The sequence below is a fragment of the Drosophila ananassae genome, chromosome 2L, assembly GCF_017639315.1.
Source record: "Drosophila ananassae strain 14024-0371.13 chromosome 2L, ASM1763931v2, whole genome shotgun sequence".
Classification (NCBI taxonomy): domain Eukaryota; kingdom Metazoa; phylum Arthropoda; class Insecta; order Diptera; family Drosophilidae; genus Drosophila; species Drosophila ananassae.
Genome location: NC_057927.1, coordinates 27,304,339 through 27,320,379, shown reverse-complemented (window position 1 = coordinate 27,320,379; position 16,041 = coordinate 27,304,339). Strand labels below are relative to the sequence as shown.

Below are 16,041 nucleotides of genomic sequence, written 5' to 3'. Positions count from 1 at the left end.
ATTAATTTATAGTGGAACCTTGCTGGACTGTGTCATTTATAAAACAAATAGTCGTTGATTTAATTTTGTTTTGCAAATTATCTCATTAAAAAGCAGCAAGTCACGTGGTCGGTTCAGCTGTTCCATTTGCAAAATAAATGTCTGGCTGTCTGATGCCTTTTATATTAAAATTTGTTCAGTCTTTAAGACTACAATTCCGCAAGTCACCGATAAAGTTCGGAGCTCCCTCCCAGTCATGTCATTAAATATAATGTATTGCTGGTCAAATCCCGCATTACCCATACGCCCCATTGCCCCGAGCTGGTCAACTGCTTTTTTCAAGTGTCATCCGGTGGTCATCATCTCGGTCGTTCCGTTCAACTAATTGACAACATTTAGCATGCAGTTTCGCTTTTTCGCCCCGTTCTTGGCCCTCCCGGCCCCACAGTCGTTTGGCTTTTATCTGACATGCTGTCTGGCTTTTGTTTTGCCTGGTTCTGTCAAAACTATTAGTCATGTTGTTTTTGCCCGAGCTTAGCTTTGTTTAAAGCACAGCTGCCATGTCAGTCGCCTGACAGTGGCAGCAGTGGCGGCAATCCAGGAGCCGGGAGCCAGGAGCCTGGTCACCTAGCCAGCTTTCTCATCTTTGTCCCTTCGCTTTTTTGGCCAAGTGATAAGCCAGGGCAGACAAAGGACACGAATAGCAGGAGCTACCGGAGCCAGGAGTCAGGTCGGACAATTCCGAGGGTCCTGGCCCCCCTCCCGGAGCTATTGTGCGTGCCAGGTTGTGTGCAAAACGTTATTTTCTGCTTGCTGAGCTTAAGCAAATTATCCATGATCCTTACGAGAGTGCCACCTGCACTCCACATGCTGACATGCCGGAGTAATACTTGAGTTTCATGCATTTTTTAAAGTACATAAGTCGGGGCATAAAGTTTACACACTTAATATTTATAATAATATTCATGCAGGAAAATATCTTTTTGGATTTTATGAAATCATTGATATCTCAAAAAACTACTACCTTAAATGGAACTCAGTTGCTTGGAGAAATCCACAAACTGTTTATTTTCAAGTGTATCCAATATATCCTTTGATGTGTGGCAGAAACTTAATGTGGCCACAAAATGTCCAATAGACAGCGTCGACAATTTGCGAACATTTGCATCAAATATGTATGTAAAATCCTGGCCAGAAAAAAACTGCCAGACCAACTGACAAAATCACTAGGAAATCTAGAAGCCAAAAGAAGCAGGGACTAAGCCACACGTATGCATAAGTTAGTAGGTGGGCGTGGTCGCCCCTTCCGGATTAAGCCGGCACTTGAAAGTTTTGGCCCGGGCTCACACACAATAAAAGTGGCAGCCAAGATGGGCCCAGCGATGGAATGAGGGAGGGAAGCTGTCGCCATATTCTGCCACTTGCAGTTAATATTCATGCAGTTCTCTTTTTTGGAAAAATTATACAAAAGTTGGCGACATGTGTGTGGGAGGGGGAGTGGGAGTGGCAGTGCGAGGATGTGGAGGAGTCTTCGATGCCAAGCATCATAAATTATAAAGCAGCTTGAAGGAGGAACAACAAAAGCAACAAGCGTCCCAGCCGTTGACATGTCCTGGCCCGAGTCCTGGCATTTTCACGTGTGTGTATTTGGGTTTCAGTTGCGTGTGTGTGGTGTGTGTGTGTGTGTGTGTGCGCCACTGGCAGCCACAATGGAAAGTTATTAAAAATAAAAACCCGGCAAAACTGAAGACCGCGTAAGCGCTTGACTTAACTTCCCGAGCTGCAGACCTCTCCTTGGCCCGGGCGGAAGGAGATTTATGACTCTCATGAAATATTCAACATGTTTCTGATAGCCCGAGCCGAAAATCTGCCACGATAATGCGCCAAGATCGTCAGACAATGAAACACATATCAAAAACACATTTGCGCTGGAAACCGACTCCCAAGGCTGGGGCAGAGAAAGAAAAAATGCAAGGATTGCCGAGCAAACAAAATAGGAGCCGCTGCTGAACTTAATTTGCCATTTAATGGCCTGCAGTGCCATGCCAGCTGACAAATTGAAAGTGTAATTTAGCCAAAGTGCAGGCCCGGCATTGGCCAGGAGCCAACTATGGCCAGCCAGTCCCTTTTTTCGAGACTCAGAACGTATGTAAAACTTTCATTCCTGCGCTACATTGCAGAACTTGGCCGGAGAAAGGCGCGGCACCTGTTCTGTTGATGATCGGGAATTGCCAGGATAATTATGCATGGGGAAATTACAATACAATGACACATTGTTGCATATGCAGATGCGCTCGTACAGGAGCCACTTGTGCGGCGCACTCAATTTATGGGGCACTTCAACTTGAAGTTTATGCGCGCGGCTTGCGAGTTGCAACATAGTTGCATGCATTTCATGGTAGTGCCCCAAAGTTTCCCTTCCCCCACTGCATTTGCTAATTAATGCACTGGCAAAGTCAAGCTTCCAGTTCCAGGGGGAGCTTTTCGGCGGGGGCGTGGCAATCAAACTTTTATGTGACAGATTTTTCGGTCTAAGGATGCAACTTCTGCGGCCGTTAAAGGGAATCGCAAAGTGCAAAATGTTGTTCCAATTTTAGGGGATCTCTTAATGCCTTTATTATTACCTTTTTGGGAAAGAAGTTTGGCGAACTGCTTCAATTTATATGCCATTTTGGGGAAAATGTTTTCCTGAAACTCTATCAAAAGATATTTTCTGTACACATAGGACATACAAATAATTATACCTATCGCAGACTTTTTCTCTTTGTGTACTTAGGAAATTGCAGTCAAGTGAAGTGACTGCGTTTCACTTTTTTGTTCTTCGCTGAAACGTTTCAATTTTTTGTGTTGGTTTTGCGCTGAAAACTTTGGTCGGTTCATCTTCTTCATTTTTGCTGCTCGGCTGCTAAAAGTTGTTAAATACAAAAGTTTGCCACTTAATACCAGTTCGAGTAATGAAATACGAGTCAAACTGTAAGCAGCGATCCCAGTTCCTGTTCCCCATCCAGTTCTGCCCAGTTCTGTTCTGTTCACTTCCTTCCCCTTTGAATCCTTCCAGCAAATTGAAGTTGAAGCATGCGGTTGGCAAACTTCTTCCTGCCATTCGCCAACATGCAACTGTTCTCGACTATCCGAGTCACCATCCCAACCCACACCAAATACCACAGGGTGGGGCATGCCTCCTCGATTGCATTTGGCAATTGTTTGTTTAGCTTTAACCGCTCGACGCTTTACACATGTTCGCCCTGCTCCCTAGGGCCCTTTGACCCGAGAATTTTGTGCGAAACTTTAGTTTGATTTCTTCTCGACCACATTCGCCTTGGCCAAGCTTAATGAGAAAAGTCATCGGGGGCGTGGCAGTGGCAGTGGCAGTGGAGGTCCTTCGGCTTTCGTTTGGCTTGCACTTTCGAGGCAGGTCAAAGTCATTTATCAAGCGATGCCCGAAAAATAAATACTCGACTTAAGTTGCCGCTTATTTATCGTTCGCTGACCGTACGTTGTTGCCACCAGACGTAACGAAAATAATGTCAATTTTTCAACTAGTCCCCCATCCGCTCGCCCTCTTCTGGATGGGGTTAAACTTTCAATTGCGATCATTTATAACGGAGCGGGGATTGGTGGAGAGTGGTATCAAAATCCCCTCCATCCTGTGCTGACATTTCTCTTTCGCTTTGGAAAACATAATTTTCCGCGGACATTTTTATAATTTATTTGCCGAGCATGACTTTTGCAAAAAAAGCGCGCGAACAAATTCAAGCAAAAAGAACACTTCCACGCACTTTGTGAATTTCGCGAAAGTTTTAACAAAAGTGACAATTGCAACTTGTTGTTCCCTGTCATTGTGGCCCTGTCGCATTTCAAAGTACAACTTTCCGCTTTACAAGTTGTCCTGTCAAACAATTAGGCAGCCTTCTTTCTTCAAAACTTCGCCGAGTTCCATTTTTGTGTACTCTCTTCAGTGGTGGCAGCAATGATAATGGACTTTTTGGTACGGGAAATATTATTAAACGGTAAATAATCTAAAAAAAACAGTTTCTTGATAAAGCAGAACATACTACAGTGTTTAAGAATATTGATTTTTGTTTAAATATTTAATCGGGCAACAAAATACCCTTATACAGCTAATTTTAAAAAACTTTCTACCGTAAAATAGTGAAAACTTTTTCTTGGCCATGGCTAAGATGACAGGACAGCCACTCTTGTCCTGGAGCCGTGCTCACAGCTTAAGTAATTTGTTGGTCGCTGAAAAGTATGCTAAAAAAAAGAGCAACCAGAGTGTCGGGAAACCGGGAATGAAGTCGGCAAGGAATTAAAGCGGCCGCCAGCCAGCCACTTGCCAGTCGCCACATGCTGTTAATTTGATCAACATCAACCCGGGCACTAAACCGGCGACTTCATCCCGGCAATTTAGTGGTCAACCCCCAGGGATGAGCCCAGGGAACTGGCAAGGGGACAGGAAAGGGGCATAGAGCGAGCATCTAGGGCAGCTCGGTAGCTAATGCTCGGTTTTGCGTTGCAAGTTGCGTTGTCGCAAGTTGCGATAGCATGCACAACTAATTTCACGTTGTCGCCACTTTCATGTCCAGAACCAGGCACCCAAAGCACTCGACACCATCCAGTGGGCACCCGCAGGGAGAGCTGCTTCTCCCCTCTTTTCCAATGTCCTTTTTTACGCTTCTCTTTTTCCTTCCTTTTCGCATTGCCATGCCCTAACAAAGTTTTCATTACGCGTCCTGCGAAAAGTTCTCTGGAAGCCTTTTCCTCTCCCCGGAAAACTCTGTGTCTCCGGTTTCCACCTGCCTCGGCAACAATGGCCTGCGGTTTCTTTTCATTTTGGTTTCTCGGTTATTTTTTCTGTGTTCGCATTTTACAAATAATTGGGTTAGTTAGTCTCCGGGTGCAATGTCTGTTGGCCAATTTTTTTCCTTCGCTTTCTGCTTTCTGCCTTCTGCCACCCCTTTAACACTTTCAGCTCCTGGTGAGACATTAGCTCATTGCTGGTCACCCACCTGTGGCTGTGGATGAGTTATTCCAGTGAACGGAGGAGTGGTTTTAATTATAAACCAATATTTATAGTCCCAGAATGCGATGCACATTTGTTTAAATATTAAATAAGCGTTTAACAGGTCTAAGCAAATATTATATAATTAAAAATGTTAATTTTTTTATTGGAATACTAATTTTATGTGATTTTGATTGCCTCCTTTTTAGTTGTTTATCTTTGGTAAAAAACGATTATAAAATATGGTTGACTGACACAGTGGAATCCTTTCGGGCACATAAATTTGTATTCAAGCGAGTCCTGTCAAAGGCTAAACAAACGACGGTTTGTCTTGTATTCGCCCCACAATACCCCTGCACCTGAAAGGAAAGCCACTAATCATCGTTTAAAAAGCTACCACTTGACATCCAGCCAGCACCTGTCCGGCTAATTGAACTAATGAAATGCCCTTGCAGGTCCTGCCCAGGTCCCAGGTAGCCTGGCGAGATTGTGGAAATTAAAAAGCTTGTTTCAGGCTCTTTGTTTGAACAAAGGCTGTTGATAATAAATTAGACTGGATACATTTTTGTCACCATGGAAATGCTACAAATGGATATTTATGGCTGCTGCACCTGCCCCTTTGGGCGCAAACTATTTTCACCTTTCTCAGGTGGGCCCCACACACACACACACATGCACAGTGTCCTTCCCCTTAGTGGCCACGTGCTGGCGATTTGTTCCAGTGACCGGGTTATCTTTGGGATCCAAGGGCTCTTTATGGGCAATCGGGGATATAATGTTGTTGTCCAGTCTGGTTAATTACATATTTATGTAATGAGTGTGCATATGGCAACAACTTAGTTATTTATTGATGTTTAAACTCAGGCAGATCCTTTAAAATGTCCTTCGATTGCCGGAGGACTTTGTGTCGGCTTTTCGACTCTTATGCATATTTCAGAACATCTTAGCTTAACGTGGACTTTCATAGGCTTTTAATATTTTATTATTTGTTTGTTCATTTGTGGAAGTTAAAGGAAATACAAGTATTGACACTATCTATTCGAAATGGTCTGTGAAAAATGTAATTTAAGTTAAGTGGTCTAATGTCACAGTAAAGTGGCTGTGAAAATGCGAAAAAGGCATCCAGGTAATTTGCTGCTCTTGATGTATTTCATATTTTTTCTTGATGCACAAAGAATAGCTGAGCATAATGTTTTCGCAGTTAAAATTGCTTTGACCTGTTGCCATTTTGGATTTTCAATTAACTCGGATAAACCTTGTTTGGGGCAGCAGCTCGATCTTTGATGGCCACAGGATGACGCTGTCAATGTCAGTTATTAAAAGATAAATTCACTTAGACGGAGCATAAAAAAAAATTAGCTCTAGCTCATCCGGTGGACCCTGACAGGACGAGAGGGAGGTGATGCTGGTGCAGGATATGCAGGAGATGCAGGAGACCCATACCAACACGACAATGTTGCCGGCGGGTTAGAAATTCTGTAGAGCAGTGGGTGGACCTGATAGCGTTGCACAAATTGTTTTGCTGGCAGCGTCAACTTTATGCTGGCAACAATGTAATTTATTTAATTTCCCCCATCCCCCTGGTGCCTCTAAATTTTTTGCACGCTGCAGAGCAATTTTGAACCCTACTGGCAACAGTTGCTAAGCATTTGAGCGTTTGAGTTGATTTCATTTGAATTTATGCAAAATTGTCAGTTTCAGAGTTTCGGAATGCGTGTTATCCTGCGTTGGTGTTGTCCTTCGCGATGTGCCTTCGGCGATGCGGGAAGCAAACTCGAGAATTATAATTTCAAATGATTGTGCGTACAATCAGTTGTAATTAGCATATTTAATTATATCGCGCTCATAAATATTCATGAGTCACAAATTGCAGCTAACCGGAGGGCCAAGTGCGCCGACAAGCCAAGAGAGCGCGAACACTTATGGAGGACAGTCGGGATGAAAGACATAAAGGCTTGAAAGGACCCTTCCGAAATGATTGATCTATGCATGGGTTGATTGATTGATTGAGGGCCATTGCCGGTAGCCGGAAGAGCCCTGCACAGTTGCAAGTGGCAACAAAGCAAACAAACAGCCGGAAAATAAAACGTGCAAGGACCAACAATTGTGCAAACACTATCAATACGCAATTAATGTCATGTAATCGATATTTACAGATAAATACGACTCGCTCGTCCTCAACTACTATTACCCTTCCTGTCCACATTTTATCAGCTTAATTGACAGGAAAATATTCCAGCTGGGAGCCGTGTGGGGGGCGGCAATTAGTTATTGTCTGCACTTCAGTGCAAACGCCACTTTTCGTATCGTGTGACACTTTAAATCGATAATGCATTATTACCTAGACAGCCATTACTCATACGCCGTGTCTGACAGGCGTATATGCTGGGGGTTGTGGGCTGGTCGTCTGGTGGGGGGGTTTGGCTGGTGGGATTGTGAGCCAGTGCGCTTCATTCATAATTAAAGGCAATTAGTTTTGGGGCCGGCTGCAACAGTTTGCGGCAGCCAGATACCACATGCTGCAATCGGTAATTTGGCAAATTGTTTTCGACAGTGTGTTCGCCAAAATGGAAATTAATTCGGCCTCCCCAAAAAGTAGGCAACATGAAATTAGACAGCACAGTCCTGGCTCCGCTCAGGATTGGACACAAGTTAATTTACATTTGTGCCAAGCCAGCTGAAGCTCCGCATAATCGTTAGATTATGCTGCTGCATCAGCTCAGCTCAGCTCTCACAGTGCCAACAATAACAATCACTTAATAACTTGGCCCAAACTGTAACAGCAATTACATGACCAACTGGAGGACAAAAGGACATGGCACGACAGACCGGGTGGTGGAGTGGCAGTGGCAGGGGGCGGAACAGAGCAAGGAGTAGGAGTCACAGCCAGTAACAATGGCGAAAAGGACAAAGTAAACATGCTTGGTAGCAGCTTGTCCGGCAACAATGTCGCAAAAATTTTACTTGTCTTGATTGACAGCAACAGCTAAAACAACTACAGCAACTACAATTTTGTTCTCTTGTTCCTGTTGCAAATACACTTGGAAAAATTAATCCTTAAGATACATTAATGAGTTTGTACGTGTCTCTATGTGGCTGCAACTTACACAGAATGCCTTTGGAAGCTAAAGAGAAGTAAAAGGATTTATTTTCTCTGTATATGAGCTGGCTTCGTCCCCCAAAAAGTTGCCACATCATTTATTAGCCAACGGTTAGCGTGAGTGGGAGAAACATCTTGTGTTCTGGAGCTCTTGAAACGCTGTCCTTTGTCATAACTGAGGCAGCTTACTTAGCCTGCTTACACTCCGGGGCTCTGCAGGACCCTTAAGTCAGCCAACTGGCCGCATACGTAACGAACTCAAATGAAGTCGCTCGAAAGTGAATCAATTTGCATAGAGTTTATGCTGAGGCTTCTCGGCAGTCTGTGTTGTCTACTTGCCGAGAACTCATTAAGAACATTGTCTGGCAACTTCCGAGTGTTAGGTAAAGCTTCCGCCCTGGAAGCTGTAACAACACTTGCACTGAACAGTCGAAACGACAAATTTACATATGGCTCTGTGGCAGTGTGTGTGGCTTACTCGGGAAGCAGCACTCGACTCGGCGGATAGTCATATTCCACGGCGTTAAGCATTGAATGGCTTAGACTTATGACACCGATCACGGTCGGAATGAAACTGGGCAAAAATAAAAAAAGCTGAATGCCAAAATATACATTATACAGGGTTAAAACAAAAGTTAAACACAAACAAAAAGAATAAAAACGAAGCTAGGTCACAGCTGTTTAAACTTTAAACGCTCCACATTAAACTTAATATCCATATGTTTCAACTCACGTGAAGTAATTCGAAGAGTCCTCAAATGGAATACGGAAAAGAAAGTTGATTGGATTAAGTTGACCAGTGCTAGTGTCCGACCTCGTCGAAGAACTGGGTGAAAATGCAAGCACCTAGTGGCCCTGTGGACCTTATTTATATGCCAAGAGCCAGATTATCAATTTACGTAGAACCAAAGGCCAAAGCAAATACTAGGCTGTCGGCTGTTTCGGCAGGTGTTTTTTTCCGCAGATCGTGCTAGGCAGCCACTTGGGCCGGAGTGGGTGCGGGGGCTGCTGAGATACTCAAAATATTGAGTTAAACGGAATCTCGGCAGACACAAATGTTTGCCAGACAATAAAATCATATAATTATTTAACGTCGGTGGAGGGCGATAAGTTGACGGGCAGACCTCTGGCTGGGTGGGAAGTTGCCTCGACCTAGAGCACTTAATCGGAAGTGTTTTCTCAGACGCAGTTGAGAATTTTATCTAAATGAGCCATAATTCACTGGCTTGTTCCAGCTAACTAATTACTAGTTGTGAATTTACAAAGCTGGGGGAAAATACTGGGGCACACAGCCAGGAACCGGGAGCTTGTTTGGCTGTTTCTTTCTTTTACGACTGCAGTCGTGATTAACTTCGTTTGCATGAAATATGTGGGATGGCTCGGACACATCCTGGAGGCCGTGGCAAGGAGATTTTACAGCGATGTAAAGTGTAATTTATTGCCAGCACTTGGTTATTTAATGAGGCATAATTTTCATTTGCCACAAAAAACTTTGCGACTTCGGGAGACCACACAAATTTCAAGTTCATATTTTGAGCTCTTCCGAGTGGCTTTAGATTTGGCTTTTGGATTTCTGCATCGGCATCAGGTTGTGTGTGTTGTGCCATCTGCTTCATAAATTTTCATTTGGCTGAAATCATAAAGTGAAAAAAAGGAGGCCGTTTAAGTATATCCCGAGTCCCCGGAATTGTGGGTTGGATTTGGTGTTGTGTTAGCGGCAGCAGATTTAATTTATGTTTCATTATTCACACCAAAGCCCGGCAATCGCCAAAAGGTGCTCCCGACGCCCTTTTCAACAAGTGTGGTGGGTATGTGTATGTCCTGTGGGTGGTCGGGGGTTTATGTGCCTATAAATATGCAAAATTTATGCGGATACTGTTGCTGGCTGGTTTCCCGGCTTATCCAAAACAAAAATGTAAAGCAAAATTTTCCTTCTCCACATGGCTAACTAATTGAAATATACGCTGAAGCACTTTTTTCCATAGTATTTATTAATTTATGCCTTCAGTTTACTGCTTGAATCTTAAGGGTTCTATTGACTTTGCAGATTGATTCCCAAGGATATTACTTAAAATAAAATAAAATGCGTATATGTGGGGAATAAAAAGATTTTCAAAGTTAGTCGAGCTTATGATTTTAAATTTTTAATCGAATAACAAACTGTATTTATGTTTTAAATCGGGTTTTCGTCAATCTTGTTGCACACCAAACAATATTTACTTGAGCCTGCCAAGTGCAAATGTTAGCTTTAATAAAGTGAAAGCATTCTGTATTAAATGCAAGTTAATTTAAACAGAATCGGTGCAGCCTGTTGTTTGCTCACTTCTTAAATATTCATCGGGAAAATCGTATCAAAAATTCATAGGGTTTTTGCAAAAATATCTCCAATTCATAGCCGCATATTTTTGTTGTCCTTGTTTTTATTTATGCCTCAGTTTTTACACTGTTTTCTCTGTTTTTTTTTCTGCATTATTATTATTTATTTTTTGTTCTCCATGGACGAGTTTCGACCAGAAACTGCGACGGCTGAAGAGCTGCATTTTCACAGAACCACACAAATCAATTTGCAATTGCGCTCATTGTGAAAATGCGAATGAAAACGTTTTTATTACAATAGTTTTGATGCGGTTTTTATTTATTTACCACAATAGCAACAACAGCGTAGCCCGATTTCGCCTGAATGCATTTCAGTGACTAGTTGCTGTTCTTTTTTAGTTGAATTTCAGCATCTGTTGAATTTTTCATATAATTTCTTGCTTAAACAGCGCCTCGATGTTTTCACCTGTTTTTGTAAAGATTTTGTGAGCTTGATTTCGCCCAATTGCCCTGGAATAAGTATACAAATTGTCAATTGTGATGAATTCCTAACCCAGTGCCACTGGATTGTTTGAATTATTAACGAGTTTGGCGAGTTAAAATGCAATATTCCAGACAATTAAATCATGATAAAGCAATTAAATCGACTGTTTTGCTTCCACGATTAATTCAATTCGAGCCCTCTAACTTAAAGAGGCAACAAAAGCCGACTTGGCCTGAAATATTTATCAAATGCCATTAAAAAATTAACACATGATTCCCGTTTGTCGCTTGCCGTTCGGAGGCGACCCTCTGTAGTGCAGGCTCTAGGAGGAATCTCGGGAAACGCTCTCTCTGTTCAGCACTTACCTTTAATTAAATGATTTATGCTAATTTTGCGCCACGTTGCTAAGTTAATTAAATTCCAGCGGATGGCGGCGGTGGCGCCTCGCTCTCTGGAGCCTAGAGATGATTAACCTGCCTCTTGGCTGCCTCTGATGTGGCTATTGTACGGAGCGTTTGTTGTTTGCCACCTAATTGTTGGTATTATTACCATCGATTAGCCATGTCGGCATATTGAATGGATATTGTTCAGTGTTTAGTTATTTACCGACACTGATACAGCCACTATTAAAACCTGAGTGGGCAAATATTGACTGCTCCGGAGTCCGACTTGGACTACATTACGTACTTCAGGTGGTCTCACATTTTGATTCGAAGCCAAGTAGAGTTCAGAATTATATGTATTTATGAACGGCAGCTGACCACAGGCCGGCGAATTAAAGTAATCAAAAATGTCAGCCAAATTAAATCTATTTGCTGAACAGAGACAGAGACAACTTTTCAATTAGTTGAAACAAACAAAATGCCAGACAAAGGTATTAGTCACCCACCGATCCACCAGCAGCCAGCTCCTCCCAGCAGACCAGAAAACAATAAGCAATCAACCTGGTTTGCTGAGTGGTGCTATCTGGCCAAAACCATCAGCAGGCGGCAGCGGCAATCGACTATCAGCCATCAGGCATCTGCATTCTATTTGGTGTTTTTGCGTGTAAAATATCACACATTGAATATTCGAAATTCGAGTATTCGCCGGCACACCACCCGACTGCTGGAAATAATTTATAAAACAAACCGCCATTAAACCGCCATTTTTCAATGCAATTCACACAAAATTGCTCTTAATTTCAGATTAAAGTCTGCCAAATTGAGAAATTAAAATCAGTCTACTTCCTGGCTCATTAGCTTGATAGGAAATTAATTAGACAGTTCAAGTGTTTTTTTCCTGAAAAACTACTCCCATCTTAATTTTTAATCAATTTTGTGGTTTTGGGTCTTATCACTGATCGAAGATAAGTTGGTGCTTCGATTTGAATGAAATTTTGTGACTCATAAGTACCACTTCAAAGACTGCGAAAGCAGACGTTTTAGATTTAATTATTCGATTGGCAAATTAAAAATATTTAGTCAGGGTGCTTGACTTTTTGCCAAAAGCACTTTACCTATCATTTAAATTTTATTTTTGTATCAACTTATGTTCTGTTCTGCACTTGAGAAATTTTGATAGCAAACTATCTCGATCGACGAATCTGTTCTTCCCCCAAAGGTTTCTAATATCAGTCACTAATTTGATCTGTTTGTTAATTACCAAAACCAATCAGAATTTTATTTTGACGGGCCTGTTATCTCTGAGAGGAGTGCTAAAATTAAACAGCCTTAGAAAATAGAAAAGATACGCCGCTTCACGTGACCAATCGAGTCTGTTATTCAGATCGACCTGACATCTAAAAACCTGATGGCTTTCTAGAAAAACACTATAACAGGTGTTAGGAGTGCGGGCAGGTGGTTAGATATGACACTTGGGACAACAGACGTCAATGGGGAATCAAAAAAAAAACTTCAAATAACAATTCTGAGCAACAATATTTTGACTACGAAGACACACACTCGTAAAAGTCTCAAAACGTTTTTTCGCAATCGGCTTTTGTATTAAATGTTGAAATGTATTTATTCATGTTTAATATTTTTGCATCGTCTGAAATGATTAATATTTAAGTAAATAAGCTTATTAAGATAAAACCGTTCTAGCATCATTTATTATTTAAGAAGAATTGGGGAGTCATTAGGTTTTTATGATTACGAAGAAACTAAACGAGAGAAGCAGTCGGGACATTAAATGGAACGATTAATAGAAATCTCTTTTGAAACGAATAATATTTTCAAGCCAATATTTTGAAGATTGATTTAAAACTCGAGTTTTATATTTTAATTTCCATGTCTGGGATGAATAATTTTAGGTAAATAAAAGATCTATTGTGTAAGCGTTTTATCATGAATTTCCATTCACGTTTTTTGAGGCACTTTCGTTGCACAAGACCCTGATAAGGGAGCTTGCCTTATCTGTTCCGGAGACTTTATTGTTGATCTTCTCCGTGTTAAAGTTTCTAGGCAGCTGCAGTCAGCACATCTGTTAATTGTTTTATTTACATTCATCAACAAATTGAGTTCCCTTGTTTGGCGGCGGAGTGATTCTCGCACTTCTGGCCGAGAGCCAAACAAGCAAGTACTTGCGGCGTTCGCCGGGCATGGGCATTGTCATGGGCAGTTCCTGACCGCGATCCCGAAACGCCTACAGAACCCTCCCAAGGACCCGGCCGAGGCCAACTTTTAGTGGCAGCTGACTGGCTGTATTATTTGTTTGACGAGTGGAGTGCAGAACGCAGCATTGCACTTGAGTGATTGTGATATTGTGACACGCGTGCATGCTGTGCAGCAAATTAAGTGCCTCGTCTCGGCCACAAAAAACAACAATGAGCATAACATAGCTCAAGGGAACACACATCTGACAAGCAATTAAATTGCGTTGCCAGGAAAGGGATAAATTGGTAAATGCTGCATCAGGGTTTGGCTCTGCAGACTGCAGACGGGAGGCGGCAGACTGCAGATTTAATTGCGGCTCGGGCAGCATCTGGATCTGGTCCGTTCGGGTGGTGTTTACTCATTTTGCCACTCACCATACTCTTGCCACACTCTGACAGTTTCAATTTTCCATTTCTGGCACAATAAAAGTGTACTTTTCCATTCATTATTCATTATTTTAATGACTCCCACAATGATAGTGGGACAGACGCCAAAAAAAGGCTGCGAAACAATGCGATAAACATTAAAAATGATACAATTTAAAGTTTTTCTGCTTTTCTGTTTGTGAGTTGCGCAAATTTTAAAATTGAAAATGTTGATTATTTGCTTATTTAAAGATTACACCTTAATCTGTTTGTTCAATTTGGTTTTCCCAATCATAAACATGTGCACAATTATAGTCTGTTTTTTGTTTTATTGCCCGAATGATATAAAAACTTTTTTGTTTAACAATTTGTCATGTGATTCTTGTCTACGAAATTTTTAATACTTTTTTTTGGTGAATCCCCAACCCATTTCTCTGACTCAACCTCTCGGCCAGCTGTCTTAATATTTGTTTTATCTACCGACCGTGGGATATTTTGTCTCCTGCGACTGCCGAGCACGTGATCGCGAATAGGCGTTGGAAAAAGTTGGTGCATTGCACCACACTTTGAACATTGAACACGGATTATACAAATTATTTAGCATTTACTCGGGATTACCAGCGTATTAAAAGTGTAATTAATTTGTGTCTGTGTCAATGCACAGTCTGCTGTTAAATAATCAACCAATATCGACTGCGAAAACCGCACAGAACATACACGGCCGATGCGAAAATCTCTCAAAGGATAAAAGGACAAAGGCCAAAAGGAATTTGCAGCAATGCAGCAGCACAAAATGAGTATCAAATATTATGCATAAATAATTAAATGCATACATATACGAGAAACACACAATGCCTGGCCAGGAATAAGGCGTGGTCCTTGACTGTGCAGGGTACAGTGAACAGTGAGCAGTGGATACTGAGTACACCCGCTCATTATTTATTTCCATTGTATATGCATTTTCAGCGCCTACTGCCGGCTCCTGCAGAGATTTATGATCCGGCGGCCGCTTCTTGGGCCAAAAGGGGCAACGGACGGAGATTGACATAAATAAAATGGCTTGCTGGTTGGTTAGCCGGTTGTCGGTTGTTGGTTGTTGGTTGTTGGCTGTTGGCTGTTGGTTGGTCGCTTGTGGCCCGGTTTGGTCGGTTGGCTGGTCAAGGAGCATGAAAACAATTTCAGCCTGTTTCAGGACCGCCGCCGGACTGCTGGTCTGCCTGCTGCACTTACAACATCGGAGACAAATGCGAACACTTTCGAAAGATGAAAGTTCAATTCACTTCAAAGGCTTCTAGATATTTTCCATTGCATTCCAAATTTTAAAGAAGCAGTTTCTATACTTTCTTTACCATTTCAGAGTATGTATTATCTTCTTCAAGTATTTGTAAGTGTCATAATAGTTTAAACTCTCTGAAATACAGTACGCTTGCCTAGATACCTAGTAACTAAATTCTGTAATTTTTACACCTTATTTAAAATCTTATTTATATTTAGTGAAAAAGTCTCACACATCCAACTTATTCACTGGAAATCAAAAGAACAGGACACAAAATGTATCTGTGGCAATTTATGGGGCATGTTTTGGGCCCATGTCGAGAGCACTCACTCAGTGCAACAGCAACAAACAGAAGAAACAAAAAAAAACCATACAATAGCAACAAAAACAAAGAAGACAAAAACAACATACTTCCAGATGGCAAGAAAATGAAAATGGGGGCGTTTTCAGAACGTCCTGCTCGTTGTTGAGTTCATAAATAGCGATGTTGCATGCAACTTGAAGAGCGCCTCGGCTCAGTTCAGCTCTGGACTTGGCTTCAGCCTTAGGAGGTCTAATTTTTATGAGCATGTTGCGTGCAAGTCGAGGGCAGAGCTTGCAGCATACTCTAAGGCGTTCCCACACCCGCTCCTGATCTCGTGACGTCAGCCGGCAGGAAGTGGACTGACTGCAAGTTTCGCATTCAGTTTCAGTGTTTTGTGATTTAATGCCCAGCACGGGCATAATTTAAATTGCCTCATTCGTGCTTGGAGCATGTTCCTTTGCACTTGCCAAGCGAATTCAGTATACGCCTCGTGTGCCCGACAATCGAAAATTATGCCTCATAATGACAACACGAGGAAGAACACAAAATTGAATACAGCATTCGGAGTTCTATTCCGCC

The 16,041-nt window shown here is 42.0% G+C and overlaps 1 protein-coding gene and 1 long non-coding RNA gene across 5 annotated transcripts in view; one reads left to right on the top strand and one right to left on the bottom strand.

Annotated features, from left to right (window-relative positions):
- LOC6505665 (sodium-coupled monocarboxylate transporter 2) overlaps positions 1-16,041 on the bottom strand; it is a 34,016-nt gene that overhangs the window by 10,136 nt on the left and 7,839 nt on the right. For 2 of the 4 annotated variants that reach the window (XM_014905260.3, XM_001964465.4), the window contains exon 1: positions 8,815-9,142. The exons of the other annotated variants lie outside the window; for them this stretch is intronic. The gene's annotated coding sequence lies outside the window, so the exon portion shown is untranslated. Of the gene's footprint in view, positions 1-8,814; positions 9,143-16,041 lie in introns of those variants that run through there. 4 annotated transcript variants of the gene reach the window in all.
- LOC26515567 lies at positions 12,219-15,327 on the top strand. Its single transcript, XR_001408480.3, has 2 exons — positions 12,219-14,786; positions 14,849-15,327. It is a non-coding gene; the product is annotated as an uncharacterized LOC26515567 (long non-coding RNA).